We start from the raw sequence: 7074 nt of genomic DNA, 5'->3' as shown, positions 1-7074 counted from the left end.
TAATTACAGAAAATGTACGCGATTAATCGCACTTAGTTTTTGCACCACAGAACCTTCAGTTTCGGGCATACCGATCATAGCGATGCACAAACCAAGAAGAGACAACAAACGCAAAGGGAGAAGTAGCCAATCAGAGCGCTTTGCTTGGCCCAGTGGATGCGAAATTTAGATCATTTTAGATACATTTTAGTGAATCATTGATTCACTCGTACAACAAAATGTGTTTTACTTGAAAAAAATGCGATTAATTAATTACAAAGCCTGTAATTAATTTGATATGTTTTTTAATCGCATTCCAGCCCTAATATATATATATATATATATATATATATATATATATATATATATATATATATATATATAAAAGCAGTAATTTCCCTTTATCAGTATTGTGCTGGGGTGTTTCCTTGCAGAAAGACATCCTCCTGGCTGTATTTTGGTTCTATTCCACTGTTTATGTTGACATTCATCCCTCGGACGTTTTTGTCAGGGGGAAGCGCTGGCCAGAGCTCTTGATTGCTCCCTTTGAACTTATAATGGGATGTGCACTGACTCCACTGAGGTCATTGTTTGGGCCATAAAAGTGTCAAGTGCTAGTTAGTAATACAGCGATGACAAGTAATGCATACTGCACTGTATATCTGAACTCTGAAGTGGTGTTGTAATAATATAATATAGCCTAATCTAAATTTACAAAGTAACAAGTTACGAAAGTGTTCAAATAATTGTAGTGGAGTAAAAAAAAAATATATATATATATATATATATATATATATATATATATATATATATATATATTGCAAACAAATACGCCAGTAAAGTAAATAATAATAGGCCTAAACATACCTGAACATGGTACTTTCCTCCACCTTGCTGGGACCTGGGAGAGGGTCTGACTGCTGCATCTCGGACATCACTGCTGCTGCATCTCGGACATCATTGCTGCTGCAGGGGAACAAGGAAGCTCCGTTCCTTTGGTGAATGTAGGACATCCGGTTTTTGTAAAGGCGAAAGCTTTCCGGTCGGCTTCAAAATAAGATCATAGTGATTAGTGTTGCCCGATCCCGATCACGTGATCGGATCGGCCGCCGATATGGCCGTTTTTATAAGATCGGAGATCGGGGGGAAAAAAATCGGGAAAAAAAAAAGTTTTTTTTTTTTTTTTTTTTTCAAAAAAATATTTTCTGGGAGTACTGAAAGTTACAGGTAAGGTGAATGCGATATGAAATGTAAGCTTACCATAATCACAGTAATCCTTAATCATTTTCAATCATATTCAAGGGCTTTTGGAGAAATGAGACAGACAGAGCACTGCAGAGGGAAGGTGATTGTGTCAGACTCTGTGTACAGCTGGCAGCTGATGCCAATAAGTAGTAATTGGCCCCTTGCTAATGGATCAAAGGAAGGCAATTATGTCTCTCTGCACTGTCAACTAGCTCAGTGGTTCTCAACCTGTGGGTCGGGACCCCCAGGGGGGTCCTCAAATTATTTTGGGGGGGTCCCCAGATGATTAACTTAATGTGCAACATTGTTTTCTCTCTCAACAGTAAACAAATCAACATAAAGTTTAAGTGTATAGAGGGTATCTGCACATTTCGAAAGTGAAAAATTAAGGACTTTTTAATACCTCTAAAATGACAAATTAAACACTGGCCAAATTGTCAAATATTAAAGCCAGAAATTGTGAAAATAGCCGATCTACATGCTCACAACTCCTCGCGTTGCGAGGCGTTGTGAGCATGTAGATCTGCTATTTTCACAATAGAACCGTGTTATACAAAATATACTTCCTCAACTCTTCAGGGTCGGGGGTCCCCAGTTAAAATATGATTATTTTGGGGGTCACGGCCTGAAAAGGTTGAGAACCAAGTGATAGAATGAATAGAATTTTTTTTTCTTCTTAATGCCTTGCCAAAAGATCAGGATCGGGAAAGATCGGGATCGAATCGGAAGCAATAATATTTGATCGGTATCGGATCGGGAGCAAAAAAACCCTGATCGGGGCATCCCTAATAGTGATTAATGTTTATTAATTTATAAATAAAAGTGTATGTATTTTAAATTGTAGCCTACTTTTAAGTGCCCCAACCATGCCTAGAATTTCGTCGTTTTAGGGGCAAGGCCAATTGGCCTTTGTTTTTGTTTTTTTGGGAGGGCACAAAGGCCAAATGCTAGGGCAGGAAGGCCATCAAATAAAACAAGGTTTTGGTTCCCAAAGGTTATTAATTATTGAAAGAAATAATTGAATTTAAGGGTTAGGATTATTTTCAAATGTAGACTATCTGCAGTGAAATCTCAGCCCTGCACAAATCAAACTTACTGCATTGGTCATCAACCCAAAAATATATTTTTGCCATGGACTTGCAAAAGGAGTGGTCAATAATATTACCATGAATAAAATACTAAATGTATATTAGTCCAGTAGACATGATGGAGAACACATGCTGTGTTGATGGAGAACACATGCTGTGTTTTTAAAGAGGGAGAGTGGTTAGTCATCCCTTTGAACTTTATGTTATAGTAGGAAAGTAGGAAAGCTGAGAGGGAAGGTGCAAGAGCAATTTATAATCCATTTTGAAAAGATGCTTTAAAAGTCAAGTGTATTATTGTTATTATTTCCATGGCCATCTCTGAACCTTTTATTACTTTCTTACCTCTAATTTTTCCAAAGTGATAGCTTTGAACTTTTCAAAGCACTAAAGGGCCAAGGCAATTAGAGAAGAATTGTCATATTGACATCATCCACATTATTCATTTGCTTTAAAAACCTGGGTTCTTTATTAGAGTGTTAATGTCAAATGGCATTTGAGAAACGCAGCTCTTAAACTGTTCAGATTGCCTTGGAAGACATGTTTTGGTATGGTTCTCTGCAATGGCGTTTCTGGGCGTACTGGCACCAGTGGCCAGTGGTTCCCAAAGTTCAGGGGTCCTATAGAGCGGGTATTAAGAGGAGAAAGTGGTACAGTCAGCTGGGGCATTAAGGCCACTGTGGCCTCAGGTCATGCCATTTTTTGAAGGGGCACAAGGCCAAACTGAGGGGCAAGGTCGGCCATGGCCTTCATGGCCTCCCTGAAATTCCTGCCCTGGCCCCAACAGTCTTTTACAGATTCAAACTGGCTATTGATGCCCAGTAAATACATTCGGACCACAATGCTGATCTTTTATTGCACTTTAACTGGATATTTGATAATTTGTGTGTGTAAAAATAAATGAAAAGTGTTGCAACAATGTCTAGTTGTCTAAAATATGGCAATGGCAATAGTAGACCCATATAGAAGTAGTGCATGTTTTATCTACGGGGGATGGAAATAATAGGCCTACTCTGGGAGTGTGGAACTACCTTTACCTTTTTGATACAATTTCGGGAAAAGGGTGATCTACCTCGGCGTGGAGGCATTCTACCGCAGCCCGGTGATGAATGGACAGACCGGGGATATACGGGGATATATGGGGAGTATTAGTGAACACATAGTAACAGTATTGTGAGCAGTGAGGAGTCCTCACTGAGGACTGAGGAGTGCATCGTTTCAATGGCTTCAGGGTAGCCATAAATTATAACTTCCAGGAGGGGGCGCTAATATTCGGACGTTTTACAAAACGTCCGAATATTAGCGCCCCCTCCTGGAAGTTATAATTTATGGCTAGCTTCAGGGGTACTCTTATTCTGAAGAGATCGACCACCGGGAGTCTTACACTCGCCAGCTCATGTTCGCCCAAAAGAACACAGCTGAAGACGGAAGCAACACGTCAGACTCAGGCTCAGTGAGTTTCGTTTCTGTGAAAACGAGAGCAGAGGGAAGACAAGATGTGACGTGTATCATGTAAATGTTCTCTCTCTTTCTCTCCACCCTCTCTGTCTAGGTTTGGTGACGCGAGGTTACTCTCGTCTGTCTCTCTGTGTGTCTGTCTCTGTCTCTGTCTCTGTCTCTCTGTCTGTCTGTCTGTCTGTCTGTCTGTCTGTCTGTCTGTCTGTCTGTCTGTCTGTCTGTCTGTCTGTCTGTCTGTCTCTCTCTCTCTCTCTCTCTCTCTCTCTCTCTCTCTCTCTCTCTCTCTCTCTCTCTCTCTCTCTCTCGCTCTCTCTCTCTCTGTGTGTGTGTGTGTGTGTGTGTGTGTGTGTGTGTGTGTGTGTGTGTGTGTGTATGTGTATGTGTCTCTCTCTCTCTCTCTGTGTCTCTCTCTATCTCTCTGTGTGTGTGTCTCTCTCTCTCTGTGTCTCTCCCTCTCTCTCCAGAGTCTGTGAGGTGGGTAGTAAGGTACAGGGAAGTACAGTACACCAGTAATGCCTCTTTCGAGTCCAGGGTGAAGAGCTATTCACTTCACCGCGGTGTAGTTTTCTAGCTATCACCTAAAATGTATAACGAAGCCTAGGTGATAGCTAGGAAACTACAACGAAGTGAAGTGAATAGCACTTCACCCTGGACTCTGATAGAGGCTTTAGACGCCTCAGGGCGACACGCGACTTGGCCATCTGGCCGGTGATGTATATGGGACAAGTTACCATATGGAGTTTGAAGTTACAATGGGTGAAATAGGCTATCCCTTTAATATTGATTGATATTATTGATATTGAAAAGCCTACATCGACAGACGTCCGTTCGGACGGAGTCATGATATGCCGTTTCTCATACTACCCACCCATTCATGAAAACCCATCCATCCATCCATCCATCCATCCATCCATCCACCCAGGCACCTACTAGGGCATTCACCAAATATTCGAATATCAAAGTCACTATTCAACGTTGTTCACCGAAGTCGAATATTCGCCTTTTTTTTGTTCGTTTTCTCTTTAAAAAATGTATTGTTTATATAGGAAGTCATAAGAATGAGTTGTCGATGCCACTGGTGGATGAATTTGTTAATGCTCTAGTCTATACCAAGGGTTTTCAAACCTTTTTAGACCGTGACCCCCAAAATAAACATATTTGAACTGGGGACCCCCACCCTGACAAGTACTTGGAATTGTAGGTATTAATGTGACTCGGTTCCACAGATAAATATTGTGAAAATAGCAGATCTACATGCTCACAACGCCTCGCAGCAACGCGAGGCGTTGTGATCATGTAGATCGGCTATTTTCACAATGTTTGCCTCTTGCTTACTTAATATTTGACAGTTTGGCCAGTCCTGTCGAATATTCAACTATTCGAATACCCACGTAGAATAATTCTAATACTAAAAATCACTATTCGTGGAATCGTGAATGACCTACCACTCATCCATCCATCCATCCATCCATAGGCGATTTTAAGGGGTGTCCTAGGGTGCACGTGCACCCCCTGGCCGCCAGGCGGCCATTTTGATTTTTTTTTTTTTTTTGTAATGTAACTTTATTTTATAATTATTAAATAAAACAGTGATCGTGATTTGTAAAATGTGCGCAAAAAGAGAGGTGGAGGGGCAAGTATTTCAGCTTGCTTGCTTGCAATGTAAGACCTATCAGCTTGCTTGGCGACGGCGCTGTTGGCAGACTTGGCAGGCACTGTGGGGTGGGCTGTGAGATTAACACCTGTGCTGGCCGGCTCTGATATGATGACCCACAATTCCTTGATTTCCTTATCTGTTTCCGCCCGCCTAAAACAATATGGATACAGCGGCAGAGCAGCAATAATGGCGAAACGAACTATATATACAAAGACAATTGACCAATTCTTTATAAAAAAGAGCAAACCCAGTGCCACAACCGATAATTCATCATCAGGAAATGTGAACACGGGTTCACTCGACACTGACAGTAATGCTAATGAACGCGAACCAGAGGAGGTGGACGGAGCTTGCAGCAGCAGTGATCCAGCCACCGACATCACTGTGGAAGGCTCGCCGTTGCCGGAGGCCGGGGCCCCGGTTCCTCCACAGCAAGCAAGCCCCACTCCAGACTCAACTGTTGTTACCCCAGGCCCAGACCCAGAGGAGCCAAATGAAGCCAACTTTGTTCATGAAAGAGGCCCGGATAAAGCTAAGCAGTTTTTGGCTTTGGGTCCATATCAGCCAGAAGATGTAGAATGTCCATTAAAGACCGCTGGCGAAAAACAACGCAAATTCAGAAAGGAGTGGTTTAAAGATTTTGCCTGGCTGGAGTATAGCGTGCGCCATGACCGGGCGTTCTGCTTTCCATGTCGGGCCTTTGGTTCTGAGAACGCCGAGCAAGCTTTCAGGAGGACAGGTAAATAAAGACACATCTCTGTTTACACAATGCTGTTGTACTCCCTCCAAGTGCATAGTCTATTATGTTCCCTTTTTTCAACTGTTTCGTTATATTGCTTTAATGCTTTGGCAATGTAATCTATGTTTTCTCATGCCAATGAAGCTAATTTAATTTGAATTGAATTTACAGGGTTTCAGGCATGGAATAAGGCTAAACAAACTTTTCGTGAACATTCTACAAGAGAGAACCACATTGATGCCTCGGGCAGATGGCAGGGATACCTGGCGTCGCTGGAGAAGGGAAGCGTCGCGTCAAAATTGGATACCCAGAGACGGGCATTAGTAGAAGACAACCGTGACTATTTACAAGCCGTCATTCAGACGGTTTTATTCTGTGCTCACCAGGGAATACCTCTAAGAGGACATGATGAAGGCGAGGACTCTTTAAACCAAGGAAATGTGAGAGAACTCATGCAACTGCGTTCAAATGACAGTGAACTAATTAGACGGATGTTTACCCTGAGAGAGAAGCGCTACACCTACGTCAACAGTGAGTCTCAAAACGAAATTCTTGATTTAATGGCTAAACAAGTGCTAGAAAAAATTGTATCTGAAGTTAAGAATGCAGGTGTGTTTTCCATAATTGCAGATGAAACAATGGATTTGTCAAAACATGAACAAGTTGCTCTCATTCTCCGTTATGTATCTGAATCACTAGAGATTAATGAACGCTTCATTGGGTTTTATCGTACAGAGCTGACTGATGGTGCTTCACTTGCTGCTTTAATTAAAAACACACTGGAAAAATTGGACTTAGATATAAACGCTCTGAGGGGCCAGTGTTATGATGGGGCAGCCAGTATGCGTGGTCCTTATAAAGGGGTTGCATCCCGTATCCTAAAAGAAAATCCCCTTGCTTTCTATGTTCAT

This window comes from Nannobrachium achirus (assembly GCF_963921795.1).
Source record: "Nannobrachium achirus genome assembly, chromosome: 8".
Classification (NCBI taxonomy): Eukaryota; Metazoa; Chordata; class Actinopteri; order Myctophiformes; family Myctophidae; genus Nannobrachium; species Nannobrachium achirus.
The sequence above is the reverse complement of the archived record's forward strand: the minus strand, read 5'-3'. Positions refer to the sequence as shown.